General features: G+C 33.4%; 1 protein-coding gene across 1 annotated transcript in view; it reads left to right on the top strand.

Annotated features, from left to right (window-relative positions):
* LOC129223984 (uncharacterized) overlaps positions 1 to 16,117 on the top strand; it is a 141,766-nt gene that overhangs the window by 67,119 nt on the left and 58,530 nt on the right. The window lies entirely within an intron of this gene.

Here is a 16,117-nt window from a genome sequence, read left to right on the forward strand (position 1 = left end):
TTTATTATTTGTTCAAGGCAATTGTTCATTGAAAAAAAAAAAAAAAAATTTCTTGTACTGATAATACATGTTATACACAGTGCATCCAATAGAAAAGGTGATTGATTTTAAATAAGGTACAAGACATAAATTTTTTCTAGTTTACAAGATGATTTATTCAAAACATACACCTTGAGAGTCAATACAATGCTGGAAGCGATCGTGAAATTTTTTGAAACTCTTCAAAACCCATCTTTTGGAATTGCCCCCAATGTCGCCGTCGTAGCTGCCTGAATATCTGAAACTGTGGCAAAATGTTTGCCTTTCATTGCTAATTTCAATTTGGGGAACAACCAGAAATCCGCTGGAGCCAAATCAGGGGAATAAGGAGGGTGATCAAGCACCACAATACTTTTTTTTGGCCAGGAAGTTACGTACCATCAAGCTTTTGTGTACTGGCGCATTGTCATGCAAAAAAAAAAAACATGTCCCTTGGTTTTGGTATTCAGGTCTAACTCGATGAATTCTCGCCCATAAACGCTTCAAAACACTAAAGTAGTAAGCAGCATTAACTGATTCACCTTCTCTCGTGAATTCCTTATGGATCCCTTCGAATCAAAGAAAACTGTGAGGAGAGTCTTGATTCGGCTTTTTTCCATGCGCACTTTTTTTGGTTTTGCGTCTTCTGGGCTCTTCCACTCCGCGCTCTGACGTTTTGTGAGTGGTTCATACTTGAAACACCAGGTTTCATCACCAGTTACAATGTTTGCCATGAAATTTGGATCCCTAGTGGCCGCTTGTTGCATGTCTCTGCAGTGTTCCACTCTGCATTGTTTTTGGTCGTCAATCAATGTGTGCGGTACAAATCGAGCACAGACTTTCCTTTTTCCTAAATTTTCAGTTAAAATGAGATGGACAGTGGATTTAGGTATGCCAGTAACCTCTTCGATGAGTCGAGTAGAGACACAACGATCATTTCGTAGGATTTCCGCCACTTTTTCAATGTTCTCATCATTTCGAACTGTTACTGAATGACCTGGTCTTGGATCATCTTCTAAGCTGTAGCTGTCTCTACCATCACGAAATCTTGAATACCACTTAAAAACATTCTTACGACTCAGTACTTCACTACCATAAACAGTTTTCACCAATTCAAATGTTTCTGTGGCACTTTTAACCAATTTAAAACAGAATTTAATGTTAACGCGCTGCTCCATTTTTTTTCTACCGAGGCCAAGCGACTTCTTCTAGAATTTGCGTTATCACGTTTCAAACGATGTTGCCAACGCTTTGAAATTAATCCAGATAATAATTGAAATGTACGTGCATTTAATGCAATCATTTTTTCATAGATAGCGCTAATAGTTCCGCAAATATTAAATCAGTCACCTTTTCTATTGGACACACTGTGTATCTTGCTCAGTTTATCTTTCAAACCGTCAGCTTTACACAGTGCTTTTCGAAGATATGTTTACATTTACATAAAAAAAATCTTCGTAGGTTTGTTTATGTTCATATAAATAACTAATATTAATAATTCTCTTAAAAATAGGTATTTTACAGGCATAAATCCTTAAGCGCGTACTATAACTTTACTTTATTTTGTTTTGTTATTTTTTTATATTTATTTATTTTATTTTGTATTATACAACTTATTTATTTATTATATTCTACTTTATTTATTTATTTTTAAATTTATTTATTCTACTTTATTTCATTTATTTACTTTTATTTGTTTGTGTATTTAATTTTTGCTCATTTAAAGATTGAATGCAAAAAGAGACTTTTTTTTGCTACTGATAATTTGTTATGAAGTGATACTTTACTTCATGCATATACACTAGAGCAATAGTCATTTTGTTTTAACGCAATGAATCAGCACGGATAATTACATTATTATTATGCAATTAAAGCAATTGTAAGGATTAAGAAAAACAACTTCCAACTTTTCATAATTACAGGCTGTCAAGTTCTTCAAGATCAAATGAAAGAAAACTGCATTTGTGTGTGTTATGGAAAGTGTCGTCTGCGGAACACTCGCGTGAATGAATCTTCACTTTATTTAGATACCAAGTTTGGCAGCGGCGGATGTCAGACGATAAGAAGAAAGAGAGAAAACACGGAAAGAAAAAAAAAAGAGGGTGGGACACATTCAAATTGAAAAAAGAAAAAGCGCAGCATAAATGAAGAGTATTCGAGATGAATCAGAGGTTAGCTCGTATCTTAATTTGCGTCCACAACCCTTGGAAGTTTTAGATCCGTTTCCTGTTTCCGTGTTCAATGTGAAGAACAGGAAAATACGCATCTTTTCTTCTTATGAAGACCTGTAGAGATCATAGTTAAAAAACTGGAAAAATTTAATTATTTTCAGTTACTGATAGTTTTAACCGCATCTTATCAGTAACTATTTGTCAAGAGTGTCGAAACCATGTACTGAGATATAAGTAAAACAAGCAATGGGACAAAGTAAATCGAAGTACAAATAAAAGTCATAAAAAGGGTTAAAAACTCAACAAACAATGGGGTTGTTTCCTTCAGTCATAAGTAGGGGAACGTGGGGCAAAGTGAAATGGTGAAATAGTTACACCGCTTTTAGCGCCACTTGCCTAGTAATATTTTAACTGTGTAGGCTATTCTAGTCAAGAAAAATTCAAATCTGAAAATCAAAACACGTAATAACACAAGCAATTTCCAAAAATGGATAATCAAATTGTAACATTTTGTTGTAAGTCAAAAATTATTGTGATATTATCAAAGAATAAAGTTCTTCTTGTTAACATTTTAAACATTGATTGGGACCTTCTAATATTTGGTGCAGTATTTATTTAACTAGTATTTAGCGTATTTGTATTTTTAATATTTTTCACAATTAGTCGAGTGCATGCGGGACATAGTGAAATAGTTTATTTCGTTTACATATTCAATCATTTACTAAATCACTTACGCATTCATTTATTAAATAATTTATGGCAATTTTTTAAACTTAATAATTCATGTATTAATTCATTCATTCGCTTATTTTCTTATACATTCAATATTTTATTTACTCATTAACTTTTTCTCGTGTATTATTAACTTATTTATTTATTAGTTAATTGGTTCATTCTCTGTTCATTTATTTACTTATCCTTTTATTTGTTCTTTAATTTCTTCAAAAATATTTTTTAATATTTCATTTGAAAAAAATTTTTTGAAGGCCCAATTTTATTGCGAAAAACAAAAAATAATGTTTCAATGCTAGTGTTATCTTGAAATACAATGTTCTTTCTTTATGTACTATAAATTTAAAAACAAATTTTCAATTTGTTCACTTTGAAAAAGCTAAGTCATCTTAAGCATTTCACTTTGCCCCACATTCTCCTACTACTTTTAGTCACTGAAATTGATAGAATAAGCAAATAATAATAATAATAATAATAATAATAATAATAACATAGAGCCAGAAAAAACATTTATTTTCATAGTAGCTATTTTTATTTAATTTTTTTAAATCCGATTTTGGGAAAATAAAGTCATTATCCAGTAATATTAATAGCAATCATAATGATAACTTTGATTGAAGACTTTTCTGAAGCATACATGAAATTCATTGGTATTATTGCACTATAATATTTTTATGTTCATCTAATGCGCTCTGCGTTGGTGGCATCAGTGAATGGCATTTCATTCCTGGTGAAGTCTTGCGCAGAAGCGTAAAAATGAAAATGAATCTGCTCACTGATTAAAATATTTTTTTTAAATGCTAAACTTCGTCAATTTAAAAAAAAATGGTTAAAACCTATGTTTTTAAGCATGCTCTTTCAGAAAAAACATACTTTTAAAATTTCGGAAACAACCCAATTCTTTCAGAGCTACCTGAATAAGACTCTTTCTCCATGCATAAAAGATAGGCTCACGAAAACCCAAGCAAAAACCAAGTGAACCACGCATTGATCACTTAGCCTGTGTTTGTGTTTTCTGCAAATCTCTTTTATGCATTGACGAAGAACCTTGTTTTGTTCGCCTTGGAATAGCTGTTTGCTGAACTTTTCCCGCTTTTATTTACCGTGTCTCCTTAATACTCATATCTCTAACTTAGCTTGGATATTTTTTAAACCAGAGTTAGTTCCCGACAATGTATACGAAAGAGCGATACTATGTTTTGTACTAATAATCAGCTGAAGTCATACAACAAATACAAAATGCGGCATACCAACCTGCCATACTTGTAGAGGGCGCTGTGTGAGTTGTGGTGGGTAGTAGAGGGAAGAGGGAAGTGTTGTGGAGGAGCATATTTGTAATGGTGGTCTTTTTTTAGTATTACTCAATCAAGAATACGCGTTTGGTTCCTTGGCCAACATGAATTTGCTCGGCTAAAAAAACTATTCACGTAATAAAAATCAATGTGCAGAATTTCCTTACATTTCTACAAGGAAATTGCTTGATAGGTGCATGTTTAAGTGCAAAACGCTTTGGACATTTTTGAATGAACGCTGTCACACGAGTCAGCTGGGATTAAAAATTCTGTGTGCCGTTGACATTCACGCCTCAATAGTGGCATATGAAAGACTGGATGTCACAAAGGGGGATTGCATTAAGTCTGAAAAAGACGATGATCTCGAAGGCTCCTAATAGGAAATAAGAAAAAGAAGTTTAATTTTTTTCGTGCAATAGTTTCTCTGTTAGGAGAAACACATTTCAGAATTTGTATGGGAGAGCAACAGACTTCTCGTCCCTTTTGGAATTCTTCGTAGTTCTTTCCTACTAGAGACATTGCCATTCCTCACGCACACCGTCTCTGAGGTGTTCTTGTGAGGTGTTAAGACAAATGAAAGGAGCAACAGATCCCGAGGTGAGGTGAAAAACGGTTATGAATGCTTCTGTGGGCCCACCCTCGAACCAAGAACCCCGCAGTGTTTCATAAATAACTCTGAAAGGTTTAGGAGAACCCAATCACTTCGCCTCATTGTGTGTGCACACCGTGGGTGGGTGACATCGAATTACGGTTTGCTTGCCTTGCCTACGTCTTCATTCTGTCTTCAGAATGTTAAAACCGATAGGTTTGTGAAATCCACACATTTCTTCCGATGCGGTGGTCTCCAAGTTCTTCTGCTCTAATATCAGTTTCGTAATTGTCTTCAGGACTCGAAATACACATCCGCAGTGTAGTTTGTAGGTTCAATTTCGAAATTACTTTTCCTGAAAGCTTTCGTTGATGTTCTCCTACACTTGTGTGAGAAGTTAGGGCAGTAGCGAACATAAACTCAGGTGCGCCCCTTCAAGATTTATGATTGCGCCCTGTCTCAAAATTACTTAAAAATTAATAATTTTAGGGGAAGTAAGGATGCAGTGAGACATGAAAGTTCAATTACATTTTTTTTAATTTAAAAACACAGAAATCAATTTCTTTTAAATTATACATTATTTGTCACAGTAAGAGGTATTATAAAGGAAGAACAAGAGGAACTACGAATTTACATCAGGGGAAAAAAGAAAATGAAGGGCAATTTTGTCTCACTGTTCCTTAAGTGGGATGAGTGAGACGCATATTTTTTGAATTGGCAAACTTAAAAAGTATCTAAACTTACCTTGAAAAATATAAATGATAGTAGCTGTTTGGTTTTGGTATGAATTATTGTCTTTGGCAGGGTAAATTTCATGTCGTCTTGACAAACAGTATTCGAGCAGGCACTTCGCCACGCCTCCTCGAACGCAGAATTTCATTTTACGCATGAGTGATTGTAAGCAATTCACGCGCTTCTAAAAGAGACAACCAGACAGCCTTAACTTGGGCGTGCATTTTAATGTGCAAAAAAGTCTTAGTGTTCTTTACATCACGTGCTTTACTTGTCTGTTGTCATTTTTGTTATACTTACAGTTTAAAAACTGCTGCTTGTACAGCAAAATGCTATGATCCGAATATACCTCCTGCCGAAAACAGCGAAATAGAATCATTGGATACCACGTGACGAGGGAGGAGTCAAGTGCCTTCTCGTGGAAAACGGACAATAACTGACATCTACTGAGCATTTGTTTGTGACTGAGATAGAATGAGTTGATGATTCTGCATTAACAAATTGGCTTAAAGTGTCATCTTATGATGTAGCGTTTGATAAAGATAGAATCGTTTTACTGCCTCTTCTATAATTAGTAAAACAGCTTTTTTCCTCTCTGTTTCAGAAAACATCCAAAATGACTTTTTTTTTTAGGTATGTTGAAATTTTTAAATGCGAATAAATGTTATTACAAATACCATATTGCTATGAAACAACAATAAAAAATAATTTAAATACAATAGAATTGGTACGAAATGGAAAGATTTCTGTGATATTATGTAACTATAAAGGTCATAATTCCATTCAAGCATCCTTATTTTGTTGGTGCAGGAATTCCGAAGTCATTTTACTATTACTTACCTCAACAAGCTAGTTGTAATTAAATTTAATTCAATGCATAATTTCTCCACTTTTAATCTAAAAGTGCCTCGGGAGCAGTGAGCGATGTATTAATGGTGTATCGCTGTTCCCTTATTGCAAAGTATAAACTCTACAGCTTTCGTTCTCAGAAAAAGAAAATTAACAACTTCATTCTACTACTATTAAAATGAACGTTAGTTAATAGGATAATGTAAGATTAATAACACCAGTCTGTAAAGTTTAACAGCTTAGAAACAGTGCAGCAATCATTGGAGATATTTTACTTCAATGGGTTCAAGCTATGATGACAAAATTATTTTTCTTACATGGTACTTGAAAGCAATTTTTTTTTTCTATAATATTGTTCACAGTATGTCGACTTGACTTTTCAAAAGTTTTACAAAGCTGAAAATATTCAAACAGAAAATAAATTGCTGCTGTCCCGCTGTTTCACTGTACCCACTCCTCCCCTATAATATGAAGACAAAATACTGTAGTAAAGAGCTATTCGAGTATTTATGATCATTAATTGTAGGTGTAACCGTTTTTCTAAGGTGAATATAACATTTTTTTATTTGCACAATTGAGCTAAATCTAAGTCAAAATCCTAAAACAGTTCTTTCAAAGTATTTGAACCAAGAAGAGAAAGTCAAGTTTTCAGAAAACTACGTATTATTTCTTATAAAAAAAGGAATATTACTGACGAGAATACAGAACATAAATGAACATCGACAGCAAGGGCGCCCCGGTGGGAGGTCACTGGTGATCACAAAGACCTTCTGAAAATTTCCTTATTCAACCGACAAATTTTGTCTGACGATTCGGCAAATTGTCATTATTCGGCAAAATTATCATCAATCGATGAAATTTGGAGTTCCATTCGGTAAAATTTAGAGTTCCAATAGGCGAAATTATGATGATTCGGCAAAATTTGGAGTTCCATTCGGCGAAATTTGGAGCTCCATTCGGCAAATTGAGAATTTGAGTTCAAATTTTTACTCTAAAATTTAAGTTCAGGGTGCCACTGATCTACAGCTAATTTCTCGTTTGATTTTGATTGACATGTTTAAACATATGGAAAGTGCAATTCAAAAAAGAAAGCAGTTCAATCAAAGAGCTTTCAAAGACTCTTTCTGTATAGATATAGGTATGATTGATACACGTAGACACGATACCGTTCGAACTAGAGGTGCGACATCGATGGCAAAACATCGATGTTTCAGAACATCGATGTTGGAAATTAAAACATCGATTGTATTGATACATCGACCAAAAAACATCGATGTTTCCGAACATTGATGTTTTAAAACATCGATCTTTTTGTCAATATTTAACATATATTTTTTAATATACTACACTACAAACTTAGATGATAATCTCTAACAAATGTTTCTTGATGGATCAGGGAATTATTTTGGCATTACGTCTAATTTAAGCAATACAAAAGAATACGAACTCCACGAATATATTGAAACTACTGAACCGCAAATCATGAATACAATTAAAAAGGAATATTTTCGCAATATCTTGGTACTATAATAAGACAAAAAATGATAATAAGACATGCAACAATTAATACAAACTAGTTAAATCTGCGGAAAAATATATCATACCACTTCCAGTCAGTTGTATGATGAGAAAGAGTTGTGCAAATTATATTAGAAGTACAAAATTAATTCTGACAATTATTATTAAGAGCAAGAAATATGTTTTGTATTGTTAGTGCTATGTAATTAAATACAAATTGTGAGTAATTGAGGGACGGCTTGTTGGGGGTAGACGCAGTGGCGGATACAAGTGAGGGGATCAAGGGGGTCCTAACACCCATACCCCCCCCCCCAACCCGCAATAGTATTTGAATGTTTGCTCGAAAAAAATAAAAAAACTTGATCGAAACCGTAAGAAGTGTATACAAGGAGAGGGGTGGGGGGGGGGCATGGGGATCATGACCCCTCCTCCCATCAAAATCTGCTACAATACTTTGTAATCTGATAAAGATAAATAAATACCTTTGTGCTGAACAGTAAAGTAAGACAAAACAACGTTAGAAGAAGCACAGATTTTTAAATTACAGCAGACACGTGTTTCGGCGTTACAGGGAACGCCTTTTTCAATGCAAAAAATAATGAGCTTATGGATGAAAAGACATCCGACAAAAGCCAAGAGCAGATAAGCATGCAGCTTAAAAGCTAAAAACAGCGGATTAGCCAAACACCAATGACAAAGTTATAAACCGATCAGGAACCAATAGGAATGCAAGCAAAGGCCAAGAGCTTTCTCTTAGGTACAAACCCAGAAAGAAAGAATTCAATTGGACAAAGATTAAGCCGAAGCTTAAACAAAAAGAAAAGAAATTGTCAGTAACCGTGAACCGCAAGAAAGGAAAAACTGAATGGAAAACCATGAAATAAAATAAACAGAAACAAAAAATATTCGAAAAAAGGAAAAATAAAGATAAATAGAAGAAAATTGGGGGGGGGGGGTGTCAATCAAGACAAAAAGGTAAAAATAAACAAAGGAAGATAACTTAGTTAACGATCTTAGTGCAGTTCCATATTTTTCTAACATTTGGCTCCCATATCTTTAATACTGTCCTTCCCCCCCCCCCTTTTTTTTCCCCATTCATTTTTATCGATCTTCCTTTGTTTATTTTTACCTTTTTGTCTTGATTGACCCCCCCCCCCAATTTTCTTCTATTTATCTTTATTTTTCCTTTTTTTCGAATATTTTTTGTTTCTGTTTATTTTATTTCATGGTTTTCCATTCAGCTTTTCCTTTCTTGCGGTTCACGGTTACTGTCAATTTCTTTTCTTTTTGTTTAAGCTTCGGCTTAATCTTTGTCCAATTGAATTCTTTCTTTCTGGGTTCGTACCTAAGAGAAAGCTCTTGGCCTTTGCTTGCATTCCTATTGGTTCCTGATCGATTTATAACTTTGTCATTGGTGTTTGGCTAATATCCGCTGTTTTTATCTTTTAAGCTGCATGCTTATCTGCTCTTGGCTTTTGTCGGATGTCTTTTCATCCATAAGCTCATTATTTTTTTGCATTGAAAAAGGCGTTCCCTGTAACGCCGAAACACGTGTCTGCTGTGATTTACAAATTTGTGCTTCTTCTAACGTTGTTTTGTCTTACTTTACTTTGTAATCTGTTTAAGGTTCATTGCATTTGAGTACTGAAAATGACTGCTCGAAAAAAGAAAAAAAAAAGCCGAACCGAAACCATAATAAGAAATAGTAAATAGTTCTCGAATTTTGTTTTGGAGGGGGAGGGGTATAAACTGTCACTTTCCTATTTATGGCATGTGTATTTAAAATATGTATGCAGTAAAAATAGCTTTTCTTGAGACAGTTAGTTTGCGGCGCTGGGTTCAGGAGCCAGTATAATGAAAAGTAACAAAGAAGTGTCTGACGCCCGTTTGCTTTTTATAAGCAACAAATTTTTGTTTCAGTTTTTGAAATATTTTTAAAAGTAAATACTTGAAATACTACTTTTTTTAATTGTTTATAAAATTTATTCGTTAGGTTTTTGTCCTATTAGGTGCCATATTCCTGACCGATGTGGTATTTTTTAAACACCTAAGCAGTTTCAGAAATTTTTCATACCAAAAAACGATAAGTTTATTCATAAAGGATGGTGGAGGGTCACTCTTTAGCATGAACACCCTAAAATGTTAGTCTGTATCCGCCCCTGGATAGACGATAAGTAACCCCCCAATATTTGGTGTTTAAGCACATTTCTCTTTTCTCTGACTATTCCACCAGGCAGAGAAAAAACTCTTTCCGATGAAACAAAAGTCTCCATCACTGTCAAATACTTCGACACAACTTTTAACAGTTCTGAATTTTTACAGTTATAATGTTCACCGTAGTAATATATAGGATTATCCTTTAGTTTAAGAATTGGAGCTTTAGAATCGACTGTAAATTCTGGCAACAGACTACCAGTGTCGAGTTCTTCCAATAGCTTTAATCTCTTCCTCACCCTCCAGTTATCTTTTATACCATCTTATAGTGATCTTCCCAAAAATCATCCTTTACACAGAAAAATCAATCTTTTTAAATGTGCGCAAATAAATGAATATTTTGGAGCAATTCCATAAGTAAACTTAATTACCTAGTGAGAAAATTGGAGTAAATTTTACTATAATTTTCAATTATAATACAAAAACATCAATATCGAAAAAACATCGAAACCAAAACATCGATGTTCCGAAAACATCGAAAGTAAAACATCGATGTTAAAAACATCGATGTTTCCAAAACATCGACATCGATGTCCAGTGTTGCCAGATTGGGGGAATTTTCCCATGGGCGGATTTATGGGGGGGCAGGGGGGGCAATGCCCCCCTAGTTTTGGGAAGACTATGAAAAAACAACACATCTTCCAAAAAATTTTTTAAAAAAATATTTTTTTCTTTTTTCAATAGTTCAGAAAGGCAGGGGTGGATTTATAGGGGGGCATAGGGGGTAGTGCTCCCCTAGTTTTGGGACGACTTTATGTAGTAACAACACATCTTCCAAAATCTTAAAATAAAAAAATCATGACTTTTTTGATTAGTTCAATGAAAATGAAGAGAAAAGCGAATGTCCTTTTCTGATGGAAGAAAAAAGGAAAAAAAAAAAAAAACGAACATTAAATACAAATTGTGCAGCTGTCCCTGGGGTGCTGAAAATGTGTCTAAATTCACTATTTTGGACTGAAAACCATTTGGGCAAGTATATGAATGAAAATATAGGCTAAGCGAGCTATACATTAAGCTGCAACACTTATAATAATTGACGATTATTTTAACAAATTATCACCTAAAGCAAAGGGGGAAAAACTCCCCCCCCCCCATTAGCGCTAACAGAACGATCTACTCGTTATGATTTGTGTCCACATTTAAAGTATATTTGTGCATAAGATTTATGTTCTTAGTAAATTAATTGGCCTTTTGAGAAATTCTATAAAACATAGTTTTTTTTCCTTCTCTCTCTCTCTCTCTCTTTAAAAAGGTAGAGAGAGAGAAAATAAATACTATCGCAAACTGAATAAATTTCAGTTATCTGAGTATTCTGGTTAAATGAATCTTTTTACTTAGAGGGAGAGTACAATTTTACTTACTTCATAAATACTGTTTAAAAAGAAATGTAAGTCATAATCATCTAAGTCTAAGTGAGTCAGTCCTTGTCATTATTGAAAACTAAATAATTGAGTCATCAAAAATTTTGGAAAAATTTACTGAAATTTTATTCAAGTCTATAAAAACCTAACAAAGATTTGTAAAATCGTAAAAATCCTTAAACCGTAAAAACTGACGAATTTTCGTAAAAATTACAAAAAATCAAGCAAAAATCTGCAGGTAAGAGTGAACTACAAACAGGGCCGAATTTGCCTATAAGATAAACAAACTATTGCTCAGGGCCCTTGCTTTGAAGTGGGTCCCTAACTCGCAAAAAAAATTCATGATTCGTTCCTTAAAAAATGGAAATTGCTTGAAAAAACTAATTTCATTTTAAACCTTGAAAACCTTAAATATTTGGAAACCTTAAATTTTCTAACAAATGGTAGAGGGGGAGAAATGCCAAAATATGTCAAATTCAGCTCCTTGCCACATCCTGTATTAAAAATGTAAAAATCATGGTTCTCCCGTTTGTAACATATTATTTGAAATAAATTTTTGTGATCACATGTTTCATATTTTGCTATTTATTTAATCCCGAACGCAGTATTTTGGAAATTTTTTTGTATTGATTGCTTTAATATTACTTCTTCTGTATATTGTCTATCTGTTTAGCATGGAAAAAAAATGCACACTCTTTCTATTTCTTTTCGTTCTCTGCCCCACTTGCAACTGAAGAAAAGTTGTTGTCATGAGAAATCTACGGTTTCTTTTTTCTTTTAAATTTAAAATAGCTATTTCTTACAAAGTTAGAACAGGACTGTAAAAATTTACAATCAAGTACAAAAATATCAGAGACTGGAAAGTACAAATGAAGTGCGTTAAATAATTTTATTTAGTCTAGAGTCCTTGAAAATAATTAGATAAGTCTTTGAAAATCCTAAGCAAAGTGGGCTCCAATTACTTCTACGCCACATTGTTAATCTTTTTAGCCAGGAAAAAAAAAATGATACACTACCTCTATTCCTTTTGGTTTTCTGCACTACTTATAAGTAAAAAATGATGTTGTAATGAGAAATCTATAGTGCACTTTTTCTTTCAAACTTAAAATGGCTGTTTCTTACCAAGTTTGAACAATACTGTACAACTGTATTATCTAGTTAACAATTTCTATGTCTGTCCAATTAACCTTTATAAGGCTTCAAAATGCAGAATTTTATATCCATTTTACAAAATTTCCTTCGAAGGAGAAACCCCCGACCCCCTAACATTAGAGATATTCTATTTCCCACATGAAAGGGAACCCTGCATCACTCTCGATACCAGCTCCCTCTCTTCAGGTCAATTCAAAAAGGACAGCATGAAAACACACATTAATGAAAACAACACACAAAAAAGTAAAGCATGGACTTATGCATCACAGGAAACAGACAAAAACATATGAGTGGGGGGCAATAAAGTGTTGCTCAAAAAAAAAAAAAAAATCCTGCCCCCTCCCCCCCCCCCCCAGAAACTCAGTCATAAATCCGCCTATGAATTTTCCCCATTTTTGGGAAATCTGGTTCTATCTGGGGAAATTTTGGGGAAATGAGTTTTGAGGGGAATTCTTTGAGGAAAAATTTTTCTCTTGGGGAAAACCTGGGGGGAAAAAAACCTCAGGAGAAAAAAAATTTACATTTAAATTCACGTCTTGACATCTGGTAGTTATATTGTTTGTATCAAACAGCGTTGGTTTAGCTTTGCTCAACTTTATGGAATTCGCATTTCGCATTATGTGGAATATTATGCTACGGAATTCGCATTAATAGTTCTGCGTAAGTAACTAGTTGATACGTGAAACAGGCAAAAATAAGTCTGATGAAGTCACTTGAATAAATGTATACAAAACTCATAGTTTAAATGTACATACAGAAGCAGAGTAGTAAATGCGAGTAGAAAAATTTGGCTATTTCTTATCTCTCGATCAGGCGCTTGTATTATGTGACTAGTGGCACCCGCACGGCATTGCCCATAGCAGAAAATTAAAAGGTATTTTGGTTCCCCTGTATATTTACAAATAATGCATGATGAATTTCTCGAAAATTGGCTTGCCATCTTTACGATTTCACATTATGATAACTTGGTAATTTAGTCGTCTATCTTATGATAATTTTGTTTGCGTGTTCTTAAAATTGGAACAGAAAAAGAACAAAATCAAATTTTTGAAAAATCGCTTGGAATTGCACACCCCCAAGCTACAAATTAACAATGCCAAATTTTATGAAAATTGGCTAAACGGTCTAGACGCTATGCGCGTCACAGACATCCAGACAGGCAGAGATCCAGATATCCAGACAGAGAGACTTTCAGCTTTATTATTAGTAAAGATAAAAAAAGATAAAGAAAAAAAAAGCGAAAATGGGAAGAAAAAAAAAGTTGGGGAATTTTATAAGAAAATTTGGCTATTTGGGGAAAAAAATTTTTTTAAAGAGACAAAAATATCAGAGGAAGTCCATTCATTTTATGAAAATATTAGTGGAAAAATAATTTTTGAATTTGGGGAATTTTGATAGAAAACATCGCCTTTTGGGGAAAAGTTGGAAGGGAATTGGGGAAAGGAAAATTTCTCGTTTTCAGAATGACAAGGGAAATGGACGAGGACAGATTTATGGAATGCACTTAGATGTACACTGAGTCGCATGACCCCAGACTCCGCCGTAAATCAAGTATCGAGGTGAAATAGGACAAGCCGGTAGCAAATCCGTCTGCAGAAAGAAAATGATTTTTTTCTTTTTTTAAAGCAATGCGCGGAAAACATCATCTTAATCGAAAAAGAGGGGACGGAGAAGATAACATTACGATACATCGATGCCCATTACTGCGGATTATAATGGATATCTTGTTATTCTAGCCCACTGTCATAACCAAACAGGAGTTAGCTATTTTTGATACGACTGAATGCAGTGAAACTAGGCCTCAGTATTATGTTAAGGATATTTGTGCTCAAGAAATGTTATCCCTCTTTCGGCCTTTTCATCATTGAATTTGCATCGTGTCGATGAACGAAACAATCATTGAAGGAGTCAACTCCAATTTAAAAGTTTAATGTTTTGATAGCGCATGTAACATAACTCTAATTTTTGTATATTTGACACTGAGACTGAATACCAGGAAAGCAGGTCTGTGTATTATACTTCCGTAGGCATATTATACTTCCGTAGGCAGGTAAACGGGAGTATCTGCAGAAATGAGTTTTCGAGATATTTGAAGAAACGCGTTTTAGATTCAATACTAATAATAGGGAAATGCTGGAATTAGCCGTTTTTCTTTGCGATTTTTTCCCATCGGAAACCAAATAAGCAACCTTGAATGAGGGGATTGCAATACCGGACCAAAAATTCAATACCGGTATTCGGTATTTTTAAAACGTGAAACCGAAATAACCGGTATTCGAAAGTTCTCAAAAAGTGCTTCAAAGCTTATTGTTTCGTTGCCGCATTTCATAATTTTGTGCAAAAATTGTATTATTTACGTAAACGTATTGGAAAAAAAATATAAAATGAAGGAAAAAATGTCATTATAAAAAATCAATAATAGTAAAAAACATAATGCATCTATTGAATTGTTTCTAATTCTGGATCATGCTTTTCCTCTATGCAAATTTTCAAGGCCCTACATAAATTCTAAATATTATCTTGCCAAGTATAAAACCAAATATCGAGACAGGACATCAAATCAATACTGGCGACAACAAATTACCGTTTCTTATCTACTAACAAGAAAAAGTTTTGTAAAAATTTTGTACAATTGAGATAAATATTTAAAATACATATATATATATATATATATATATATATATATATATATATATATATATATATATATATATATATATATATATATATATATATATATATATATATATATATATATATATATATAAATGTTACAAATCCTGTAAATAGTAATTATTGTAGTAACGTAACCTGTAAATAGTTTCCCGTAATGAATATACAACCCCTTTTCATATGGCTAAAGTATACGACCCCCCTATTTCCTTTTTGTTCATTGATAAAATTTGATAACGGTCTACTATTTTCCAGAAGCGTGTGGAATATTTGAGAGATTTCTTTTCGGTGTGTATATAAACCTTTACGCTGGATAAAGAGGAGAGTTTCGATTGAGATTTCGAACTGAGAGCGTATTTGCTCTGTTTATTGCGAGGCATTTCGCTGTGTTGTTTTCGTATTTGGAAGTAAATACGTGTGTAAACGTTGAGTTTACGGTGTTGTGTGATAATTGCTTAATCGCTGATGAATATATATATATATATATATATATATATATATATATATATATATATATATATATATATATATATATATATATATATATATATATATATCATAAAGTATTACTGCAACTGAGAGCCGTAATAAATTGTTCATAGGACAAATGCATTCAAAATTACACTTGAAATTAACTTTCACAAAAGGGAAAGTGAGTGATCAGGGAAATGAAAGAAATAAAAACATTTTGTACAGAAGCGCACGAAAAGGCGATTCAGCTCGCCATCTAGTAATGACAATATCATTTTGCAATCTTTCTTCCACAACTTTTGTTTAATGATATTCTATTAGTTCGTGCTTTTGATATACGCGTAT

This window comes from Uloborus diversus, chromosome 6, assembly GCF_026930045.1.
Source record: "Uloborus diversus isolate 005 chromosome 6, Udiv.v.3.1, whole genome shotgun sequence".
Classification (NCBI taxonomy): Eukaryota; Metazoa; Arthropoda; class Arachnida; order Araneae; family Uloboridae; genus Uloborus; species Uloborus diversus.